We start from the raw sequence: 12739 nt of genomic DNA, 5'->3' as shown, positions 1-12739 counted from the left end.
GTCTCTAAAGGCAAAGGAAATAAAAGCAAAAATGAACTATTGGCACTTCATCAGGATAAAAAGCTTCTGCTCGGCAAAGCAAACGATCAACAAAACAAAAAGGCAACCTATGGAATCGAAGAAGATATCTGCAAATGATATTACAGAGAAAGGGCTGGTATCCAAGATCTATAAAGAACTTCTCTAACTCAGCGCCCAAAAAATGGGCAGAAGACACAAAGAGATACTTCACCAGAGAAGACATACAAATAGCCAACAGACACATGAAAAAATGCATCACATCACTTGCCATCAGGCAAGTACAAATAAAACGACAATGAGATACCACCTTACACCAGTTAGAATGGTTAAAATTAACAGGGCAGGGGGCACCTGGGTGGCACAGTGGTTAAGTGTCTGCCTTCGGCTAAGGGCGTGATCCTGGCATTATGGGATCGAGCCCCACATCAGGCTCCTATGTTATGAGCCTGCTTCTTCCTCTCCCACTCCCCATGGGTGTGTTCCCTCTCTCGCTGGCTTTCTCTATCTCTGTGGAATAAATAAATAAAATCTTGAAAAAAATTAACAAGACAGGAAATAAAAGAAAGTCAGAGGTGATGTGGAGAAAGGGGAACCCTCTTACACTACTCGTGAGAATTCAAGCTGGTACAGCCACTTTAGAAAACAATATGGAGGCTCCTCAAGACGTTAAACACAGAGCTATCCTACGACCCACCAATTGCATCACTGGGTATTTACCCCATAGACACAGAGTAATGAAAAGAAGGGGCACCAGTATCCCAATGTTCATAGCAGCAATGTCCCTAATAGCCAAACTGTGGAAGGAGCCAAGATGTCCTTCAACAGATGAATGGACAAAGATGATATGGTTCATCTGTATAATGGAATATTACCCAGTCATCAGAAAGGATGAATACCCACCATTTGCACCAACGTGGATGGACCAGGAGGGGATTATGCTAAGTGAAAGTAAGTCAAGCAGAGAAAGACAATTATCATATGGTTTCACTCCTATGTGGAATGGAAGGAATAGCATGGAGGACATTAGGAGAAGGAGAGGAAAAGTGAAGAGGGGGAATGAGAGGGGGACATGAACCATGAGAGACTACTGACACTGGGAAACAAACTGAAGGTTGCAGAAAGGGAGGGGTAGGGGAATGGGTTATCCTGGTGATCGGTATTAAGGAGGGCACGTGTCATAATGAGCACTAGGTGTTATATGCAAACAATGAATCATGGAACACTACATCAAAAACAAATGAAGTACTGTAGGGTAACTAACATCATTTTAAAAAAAGAGAAAGATATGAAACCCATACAGGAAAACTGTCACTATTTGCAAATGACATGAAATCCCGAAAGAGTCCACAAAAAAAAAAAAAACTGTTAGAATAAACAAATTCAAGAAAGCTGCAGGATATAATGTCAATATACAGAGACCTGTTGTCTTTATTTCTTTTCAGACTTTATTTATTTATTTGACAGGAAGAGAAAAAGCACGAGCAGGGAGAGTATCAGAAAGAGGGAGAAGCAGACCCTTGCTAAGCGGGGGCCCAACACGGGGCTCAATCCCAGAACTCTGAGATCATGACCTGAGCTGAAGGCAGACGCTTCACCTATGGGGCCACCCAGATGACCCAAGTTCTTGCATTTCTGTATACTGATGACACACTATCGCAAAGAGAAATTTAAAAAGCAATGCCATTTACAATTGCATCAAAAATAATCTAGGAATAAAAGTAACCAGAAATGAGAAAGACATAGTACACTCAACACATGGCAGAAAAGAAACGAAAAACATGTGTGTCAAGGGGGGCGGAATGTATGAGTCAAAGAATTGGAAGGCAACACAAACAAATGGAAGCATACGCCATGCTCCTTAACTGGAAGAGTTAATTATGTGAACATGTCCATCGTACCCAAAGCAATCGACAGATGTGATGAAATCCCTATCTGAATTCCAGTGGCATTATTCGAGGAAATAGAAAACAGTCCTTAAAATTGTATGGAGTCACTAAAGACTCCAAATATCCAATGCAACCTGGAGAAAGAAAGGTGCAGTCAACACACTCCTGGATTTCAAGCTAGATTACAAAGCTGTTGTCGTCAAAACAGAATGGTACTGGATAAACACAGACACCAGGTCAGTGGAACAGAACAGAAAGCTCAGAAACTTACCCACACGTAGATGATCCTAACTTACAACACAGCAGCAGAAGATATGCCATGAGGGAAGGACTGTCCCTTCAGTGAGCGGTAATAGGCAAACTGGACACTAAATGCAGAAGAATATAACTGGGTCACTTTCATACACCACACACAAAATTTTTAATGGATGAATGATTTGAACATAAGAACTGAATCCATAAACCTCCAAGAAGACACAGGTACTAAGGCTCTCGACATTAGTTTTGGCAAAGAGTCTTCAGATCGGACACCAAATGCAAAGGCAACAAAAGCAAAAATAAACAAGTGGAACAACATCAAACTGAAATCTTCCACATGGCAAAAGAAACCAGCAAAAACTTAAAAGGCCACTGACCCAATAAGAAAAAAATATCTGCGAATCATATGTGTGAGAAGAGGCTAATATCCAAAATACACACAACACTCATACAAATCAAAACAAAAAAAAAAAACGGTATAAAAAATGGGGGGAATATGTGAATAGACACTTTCCAAAGATGGCACACGGGTGCCAACAGACAGAAAAAGTTGTTCGACATCACTAATCATCGTCAGGGAAACATCAGTCAAACCCAAAATCAGCTATCCCCTCACAACGGTTTGAACAGCAATTGTCCCAGAGACAGACAAAAAGTGGGGTCATGGGTGTGCAGACGAGGAGACACTGTGTACTGTTGGTGGGAATGGAAATTGGTGCAGGCATTGTGACAAACGGTATGGAGGTTCCTGAAAAAGAAATACAACTACCCCATGACCCAGTAATGGCTCTACTGAGTATTGATTCAGAGAACACAAAAATACTGCCTCAAAAAGACAGATGCACTCCCACATTCACTGCAGCATTATTCACAAGAACCAGACATGGAAACAAAGACCTTGGGGGCCTTATGCCAAGTAACTCAGACACAGAAAGACCAATACTGGATGCTTTCATGTACATTCCACATGGAATAAACAAATACTGAACACACGGATACTGAGAGCAGATTTGTAGGTGCCAGATTCGGGGATGGGGTGGTAGAAACGGGTGAAGGCGGTCAAAGTCTCAATGTTTGAGTGAGAAAATCTGACAGTCATGAAATGTTCTGTCCAGTATGGAGACTAAAACTAACCCCGCAGCATGGGGTATAGGTTTCCCTGCTCTTTGAAAGTACAGGGCTTCTGAGAAACCTTGCACAGCAGAAATGGTGTCAAGAAGGAATGGCCATTAATTTACATGGAACAATTAGACAGTGTGCTCAAACTCCAAAATTCCTTCTCTTTGGCTTTTCTTAGGCCTCAGGACACAAGTTTCTAATGGAGGACCAGCATAAATGAAGATAAAGCACAGCAGAGGCTCACAGACACAATTCAAAGTGCTGGTGGCTGGATGCGGAGTGTGTTTCCAAGCGGAAGGAGCTGGTTAGGGTGCACGCCGCCTCTGTCCTGCTTCTCCCCCAAACAGATGCTGAACGCGATTCTCACTGTTCACCTTTTTTCATAAGAGGGAAATCCTCTTCAGGTATCTTCCTCTTACTGACGCTGGGTAATAAATATAGTTCTTTCAAGAATGCCCGGTGTCTTACTGTGAACGTTTAAAAAGTGGGGGATACTTGTACTTGAGCATTGATGAGGGAGGAGATATGAAAGGCTCTCCCAGACAAAAACCTCAGCAGATCCACCAGGAAAGGCACCTTCCTCAGCATGCGGAACACAGACTACCTCCTACCCCCAGAAACCCTCTCCTTCCCCTCGATCAGGACAACCCACAACAGCTGGGAGTTACCCCAATTCCTCCATTCTCCTGCTCCTAATAGCTAACCCATCAGCAAATCCTGTGAGCTGCATCTTCAAAATGGACCCAGAATAGGTCTAACCACTCCATCCAAGGCCACCTGTCTGGTCCACAGTGCCTGAGTTCCCGGAAAAGCTTCGTCATTGACCTGCCTTGCCATCTTCAACACTCTGTCATCTGTTCTCAACACTGTCGCCAGGATGGCCCAGTGAAACAGGATCTCATGGGGTTATAGCCCTGGAATGGCTTATTGTCACCCTCTGTCACCTCTCTGAACTCATGTCCTAAGCTGTCTCCTGTGGCCACAGGGCCTTCTTGCTGCTCCTGGACATAACTGGAATTCTCCTGCCCCAGAGCCTTTGCACATGGTTTCCCTTCTATTCAGAATGCTCTTGATGTGTTCTCACTCACCTTCGGAGAAGTCTGAATTGGAGTGACAGGGACAGAAGTTGAGGCTGTGTGTGTTGGGTGAGGCTGGTGGCCCAGAAGAGGGTTCTCTGCCAGCTTTCCGCCTGTGCCTTACTTGTCCTCAGCCAGGAACTTGCACACAGCCCTCACCTGTCACAACTCTCACCCAGGAGACCCACAGCCACCCCTGGAGCCCACCCTGCCCACACCCTGCTGCAGAATGCATTCAGCTCTCCTCTGGGACCCCTGTCAGCTTTACCCAGACCTGGAACTCCCCCGTCTCCTGCAAAGCTCCCGGATTACCTCTCTGCTTCCAAAATCACACTGGCGCAAGGCTTTCATGAGAAAGCTATAACGCTAACTAATAAAAGGTTCACACCTCCTTTCCCCTTCTGTTGCCTTTCTCTCCTCCTTCTTTCCTACCTGTGCAAACTGTAACATATCAGTGGAACATGAACATGCTCTGAGACCTGAATCTTTCATTGCAGCTTTCTGAGGACTCCTTATGTGATAAGCAACTAGTGTATCCTACAACAGGGTGTTTTAAAACTATCATCTAGAGAAGACTACAGCCCAAATCACTACAATTTTACCTCACTCTTCATGAAGCAGAACACTTTTCCTTTCTTCTTTTATTAAATTCCAGTTAGTTCACATGCGATGTAATATTCGCTTCAGGGGTAGGATTTAGTGATTCCTCACCTGCATTGAGTACCCGGTGCTCATCACAAGCGCCCTCCTTAATACCCCTCACCCATTTAACTCTTCCCCCCATGCCCCTGTCCTGCAGCAACACTCAGTTTGTTCTCCAAGGTTGAGTCTATTTCCTTGTTTGCCTCTCTCATCTCGCTTCAACTCTGTTCCTCTGTTTTCTTTCTGAAATTCCACAAGTGTGAGAGCATAGGATATTTGTCTTTCCTCAATGATTTTGCTTAGCTTAATACACTCTAGATCCATCCACATCCTTGCAAATGGTAAGATTTCATTCTTTTTGAAGCTGGGTCATATTCCATTATATATATATATGTATCCCACATTTGCTTTATCCATTCATCAGTGCATGGACTTTGGGATTCTCTCCATAGTTTGGCTACTGTGGACATTGCTGCTATAAACATCATGGTGCATGTTCCCCCTTTGAATCTGCATTTTAGTATCCTTTGGGTAAATACCTAGGAGAGCAATTGCTGGATCATGTGGTTGTTCAATGTTTAACTTTTTCAGGAACCCCCAACTTGTTCCCAGACTGGCTGCACCACTTTGCATTACCACCAACAGGATGGGAGGGTTCCCCTTTACGCAGAACATTATCTGCCGGCAATTTAATAAGAGGAAAAAAAAAACTGTTGGAGATGCACCCAGGGTCAGGCAAGCAGTTGCAGACTTCACCCCAAGGCTCCTGATGCCAAGCCCCTTGAAGCCACCAGCATGCCACTATCCAAAAGAATTCCCAGACTCTTCTTCTGACTCCACCACCAAAGAAACTACAGACAGAATATGGCACCTCAAAATATCGAGATAATACATTTAGTAAAACTAGAAAGACAAGCTCAACTTTTAAACAGGAACAGGCCGCTTTGGATAATTTTGAATTTTCCCTCCACCCTAATTTTAACTCTTCTGATGAATAAACTAATCAATGATGAAACATCACCTTTGTCAAATGACATCACCCAAGTCTGTATCAGATGAATAAAGCCACCTAACTCTAGATGCTGGCCACTCAACCATATCTTAGGCCCAATTGAATAAACACTGTTAGATGAAGGAACCAATCAGATGTTACAAACAGGCACAGAGTGAATCTCACCTTCCCTTTCTAATAAAAGAGGGTTCCTAGGAAACAGATGGTCAAAATACATTTTTAAGCAATAAATGGACAGAGAAATTGTGATCCCCTGCAACGTTCTACCTGCAGGGAAATTAAGTAATTCTTACACCAAACCCAGAATGCTGACAGCTACTTCAATTTTACTTTGTGGCTCAACTAGAGAAAAGAGAAAAGCCCAGGAGGTTTTGGGATAATGAGAGGTTTTACCTCCAGCCCTGATATAGTTAGGACATTTTGCCAAACATACCTGTGCTTTCTCTGAACACTGGCGTCCTGTGACAAGCTGCCTCGCTGACTCCGATGCTGACGTTCAAAACCTCAGGTTTCTTGGAGCCAGAGCAGAGAAGTGCTGTCAGCTGGGGAGAAGAAGGCACCTTTGACCTAAAACCTGCACACCTGCTTCGGTTTCTGGGTGAAGGGGCAACACATACTTGTTGTTTATCAGTAATTATCTTCTTTCTCAATAGACCAATGACCTTGCCTTTTCTGGAAAGCAGACTTACTCTTCTAAAGAAACCCTCAATTCATTTATTCCCAATGCAATTAGATTGGGGTCTGGTTTACGCCCTCCTTCAGGCCCCCAATTGGAGGATTTTCCTGCATGATTCTAACAGCCAATTACCACTAACCTGGGGACACACGGGCCATAATGCTGAAGTTGGGGGACAGCTCTGGGGCTTGCTACTGCCACACCTGTGCCTAGGGGACCAGGGCACACCCTGCTGAACTTGGGGTACTGCTCAAGATGCATCACCTGCACTGTGTCAGAGAACTGGGGGACACATCACTGAAGGTGGGGACTCTGTGAGGTCCTTACCCGCACTCTTCCAGGGGAACAGGGGAAACCCTGAAATTCTGCAACCAATCCCACAAAACCTCAGGTGAGTGGGCGCCCTGGAGTTCACGGGTATGGGGAATATGGCCAGTTGAGGACATGGGGCGGAAGAGACTTTAAAGGGATAAAGAAAACTCACCTGAGTCCCCACAATGAAACCTCTCCAGGTGCCCTTCCAGAACCCTGCCTCCCACCTGGGGCGCACCCTACCCCCGGACCCCCCCCACCCTCGGTGCACGCTGCTCACTAACCAGCCGGGACCTCCGCAGGGCTACTCCTTCTCTCCCAGTGCCCCTTCTTCTGCCCCAGGTCTGTACCCCACTGCAACTCTGGAACAGCCCACAGAGACGTAGCTCCACCCCTAAGCGGTGATTGGTCAGGCAGCGTGGTACCCCAGCCCCTGGGATGCCAGGCAACCCGCCCTCAAGCCCCTGGAACCCTGAAAGTGCAGGGGGTCCAAAAGGCGCCTCCTCTACCCAATACCCAGCACAGGCATGGGTGGGGTCCTGGGCCGGGCTCCCTCCACACACCTGGCCCCTTCCAGGAACCCCTCTGGCTGCAGACCACCCTCAGAGTCCTGCCCCTTCCCTTTCTGCACCAGCCCTCCCTGCTGGGGTGTGCCTGGTTCTGGGCAAGGTCAGTGGCTCTCCCAACATCCAAGGCTTGGGCTTTAGGAAATGCAATGATTTCATGCATTTTCAGTATGTACATGTCAGTATGACTTTAAACTTATGGGAGCCAAAGAGGTACCAATGACCTTGCCTTTTCTGGATAGCAGACTTACTCTTCTAAAGAAACCCTCAATTCGTCTATTCCCAATGCAACTAGAGTGGAACATTTATTTCTCACTTAAATAGAAAACACTGTTATTGTCGACATTGCATGAATGAACTTTTAAAAACATTTTAGAGAGAAAGGAAGAGACCTTTATTCAAACCCAAGTCAGGACAGCTGCCTGGGAGACACAATCTTCACCAAGAAGGGAGTGCTCCGGGGAAGGAACTTTTGGGGCAGGCTTATATATTTTTTTCTGTTTTGTTTTACATACAGAGTTACACACCACAATGAGGATCTTTTTAGATTCCAGAAAGTGATAGACTCTTTCTTATGTTTTCACTATGTACATGTCAGTATGACTTTAATCTTATGGGAGCCAGAGATGTTCTTTATTTTTTCTTATCTTTATGTTGGCATTTTTGGTTATTGTTTTCTTCTAGAAGCAGATGTACAACGTGCTTGGGGCAGAAAGAAGGCCCATGCTTTGAGGTGTTGCCTAGTCATTTTGAGCCGGGTAAAATGTTAAAGGATAGCTTCCCTTGGATCCCAGGATCAGGGCTCTCAGATGATATAAGATAAAAATTACTTTCATCATTATAATTACTCCTAAAAATGAGGAATTTGAGACAAAACCACCTTTCACAAGAGTACCAAGAAATCAAAATGATGCCCACAGAAGGCTACCTGCTCCATGGTCAGCACAGGTAACAGAAGTGTTCACAGTCTCTGGACTCCTGCCCTTCTCCTGCCCAAATCTCTGAAGCACACAGACCACTTAAAATCAGAATTGTAGAACTGATAGACACCTTAGAGATGTCTAGCACCATTCCCTTGGACTGCAGAAGAAAACACAGTAGCTCGTTGTCACAAACTAATTTCAACATGAAGTGCCCCCTGGATGCACTAAGTTCTTTCTCTGCAAGTGTTGACTAATGTAAGTCACAGTCATACCATATAAACACTACGATGGCTGGGAAGTCATCGTAGGTAAGGGAATATTTTAGCCATGTTTATAAGCATTGGCTCACGTTGTAGAAGAGGCTGAGCTGAGTGTTTTTAAATACTATTTCAGACCTGTTTTACAGCACCCTCTGAACATACCAGAGCTTGAACGGACTAAGAAAGATAGTTGGTTTCAGTAACTTTAATACCAGAAAAATATTATACTGTCTCTATTCCTAAGGATCTTTGAGTATCTTACCCAGAGGTCCTCCACTGAGATAATGATCTTAATGATCACCATGGGCAGATGTGAAAAGGCCCGCTGAATTCGTTCCAGTTGTCCACATGACAAGAAAATCCTGATACTTGATAGGTTTCCAGATCGAGAAGACCAGAGATAAGAGGGAAATAGTACCCTGTATGGAACAACAAGGGATTTGGAGTCAATTTGGGGATCCCACTTAGGTTTCTGACACTAAAATCCTCTGTGACTCATATCATCCGAGTCCCTGTCTAACCACCTGAAAATGTGCCTAAAAATATCTATACCCTAGTTGAGAAGTTTAAGAGGCAGAATGCTACAAAGAGCCAGTATGATGTCTCTCAAGAACAGGTGCTCAGGAAGCCATAATTGCTATTGGATCTATTTCTTTTCCAGAAGAAAGAACACATGTTGAATCCATATTTCTAATAGATGACTCACCAGATGATTTTCAAACCTGAAGAAAGGCCAAGAAGTCGCTCTTGTGTCATAGTTCACTCAGAAATCATGTTGTTGGACTGGTGAGGACAATACGATAGCAACGTCATCACTAAGAGTGGGGAGCTTCCCATTTCCATATGGCCATGTTGACCCCCTTAGCTCAGGGCCACCAGAAAGAACAGCTGAGGGGGACCACAGGCCAAGGCTGCCAGGTGTGGCTGGGGCAGGCAGAACTCTGAGTTAAGGCTCAACACCTGTCTAGCTTATTATAATGCTCTTCACAAAGAAAGTGCCATTGTGTGTGAGCCGTCATGTAAAGAAGGTTCAGAATTTCCATTGAGATTCCCTCTCTGACCTTTAGGATATGTAGCAAAGTTCCATTTAATTTTTAAACATTGAAGGACTTCCTGGTTTTCTTTTCGCTAAGACTGTGGCTCAATTCCCCTGTGGTCTAAGAATAGAATCTAGTTAATTTCAGGGTTTAACATTTGTAGCCTTGATTCGTGGCCCCACCTATCATCTATTTGGGTAAAGAGTCTATGACCACTTGAAAATAATATATTCTGCACTTATTATGGAATGTTCCCTATATGTCAATTAGGTCACATTTGTTACCAATGTTTTGTCTGCTTTTTCTGTCAGATATTGAGAAAGGTATATTAAAATCTTCAAACAATGCTGCTCTATTCATCGTGGCATCGGAGAGTCTACCAGTGTTAGAAGGCAAGAGAAACAAAAAGTATAAGAATTGAGGGGATAATTGTGACTATTCACAGATAATACAATTGTGTACATAGAAAATCCAAAACAGTCTATAAATACCCTATTAGAATTAAAAATGCAATTTATAAATTTGAGATGGATTGTAGCTTCCCATTGGACGGTTTCTGAAAGAAAACGTAGAACCTGTCAATCTTGGGGTAGGACATAGGGTGCACTAACCATTTAAAAGAATTCAGTGGGACTTCATAAAAATGTGACATTTCTCCTTATCTTATGACCATAAGAAAATGAAAAAGTGAACCGCAGGCTGGGAAGTAAAGATTTGCAATACACACACTGACAAAGACTTGTCAATAAAGAATTCCTGCTCATCAACCATAAAAAGTCTATTTATAAACAAATACTTCACAAAAGATTGACTGATGGCCAATATGAACAGGAAAGGGTGCTCTACAGTATAATTTTCAGGCACAGCAAGGCCTTTCCTAAAATGAAAACATACACACAAACCAGTATTCCCTAGATGGATGACATCCTTATTTCTGAGGACAGCTTGAAGAACAGACTAGCATCAAAGTAAAGTGATGGAATTCCTGACACTCAGAGGATGGATGGACAATTGACCTCAAACTACAGTACAATTTCTAGGCATCATTCGGTCCTATGAAGGCAGACAACTACCACACCCCTTCCTACACCACACAGGTTGCTTCCCAACCCCTACCATAAACGAAGAAGATGAGAAACAGATAGGACTAGTAGGAAATAGCAAAAATCACATGTGGGGATTATCCTGAAACACACTGATCACATAACTAGTGTAAGGAAGTGTAAGGAACTGACAAGGACAGAGACTCAAGAGGTACTTCTTTGGGAAATGTTGTCTGAAATCATCACACGTTGGTACCAGCTAATGAGGGCTCTGAGCATATCCTAGGGTTTGCTCACAAGGGTCTGCAACACCATCGCTGAGGACTGAAACTCTTCAAGACCCCAAAGCTTGCCTGATTGACTATTGGACTAAGAGATTCCCATGTTCTGAAAACAGATACCAACTCATTGAAAGGTTCACCTGGGCTCTCTCGGAGGCCCTACAAGTAGCTGAACCATTCACTGAAAATCAATTAAACACACACACACACACACACACACACACACACACACACACACACACCTGTCATTTCACCAATTACTTAAATATTCAAGGTTCTTCCTACCTTTTCTTTTTCACATTGATATTTATACTCACATGAAATGTCATCATTTCTAATGAACACTGATGTCAAAATACAGATCCATTGACACAATATTCACAAAATGGAACTTCCCTGCTGTCATTTTCAATATAGCGTTTTTTAAAGTTCATACATATTTTAGGTTTTTGGTAACTTATACAGGAGAAGATCAGCATTGAAAAACTCTAAAGACTGACAATGAGTTTTAAGCCTAGAGAACAAGAATTGTCCAATTTCATAGATAATAAGGAACCATAGGGAAAGCATGGAAGCTGTAGTCGAATAATTTTACACATATGCATCCCCTATTATTCTACTACTGAGGGGCGTGTTTTATTACCACTCTGCATGCATCAAGTGTCTTCCACATGACACCTGCACAGCTATAATTAATTACTACAGTAGAATGAAATGTCTGGGAACTACGTGGTGGCATCTATAATGAACAATTCAATTTCGATCTTATATTTGGTGAACTTCCACTGTCTGTCCCTTTAGACAATGGACCCTAAACAGAAGGGGGAATGAACCACGAGAGACTATGGACTCTGGGAAACAAACTGAGGGCTTCAGAGGGGAGAGGGGTGGGGGATTGGGATGGGCCAGTGATGGGTATTAAGGAAGGTACATATTGCATGGAGCACTGGGTATTATATGCAAATAATGAATCACGGAACACTACATCAAAAACTAAGGAAATACTGTATAGTGACTAACATATCATAATAAAAAATTATTATTAGAAAAAAACTAAAGGTAAAAAAAAAACAATACAGCTTTTCTGTTTCAAGAACAATCACAATTGAGAAAAAACTAACTTCCAATCCCTAAAGCAAAACACAGACCAAGTTCCATTTCACTCCCCTTCATTCACATTCTCTGTGGGTTCTAAGCTATTTCCCAACCTCTTTTCCTGCTGTGCAGGGAGCCCGGGCTCGATCCCAGAACCCTGGGATCATAACCTGAGCCAAAGGCACATGTTTAACTGGCTGAGCCAGCCAGGAGCCCCAGCCATGTTTTTCTTAAGCAAAAGGACACTTTCTCACAATGCCTTCACATGACTTCACATGGTACCAGAGATCTGCATTTGCCTCTAGGAGGTTGCAGATGAAGGCAATTGCAAACTCTCACAGTGGTTTATCAAATACAATGACCTGCCTGGTGACAGTGAAACTCTTATGAGCCCACGAGAGGGTGCTGTGACACTCAGCTGTGGCTGGGCTGGCACAGAGAACCAAATCCATTTCCCTGCCTGATGTCTGTGAGGAACAGATGCCCCCACTGTGAATGAGACCCTGCCACTGACCTGTCCAGAGATGGCCAT

The sequence above is a fragment of the Ursus americanus genome, chromosome 11, assembly GCF_024610735.1.
Source record: "Ursus americanus isolate L20-20 chromosome 11, mUrsAme1.1.p, whole genome shotgun sequence".
NCBI lineage: Eukaryota > Metazoa > Chordata > Mammalia > Carnivora > Ursidae > Ursus > Ursus americanus.
Note: the sequence above shows the minus strand (reverse complement) of the source record.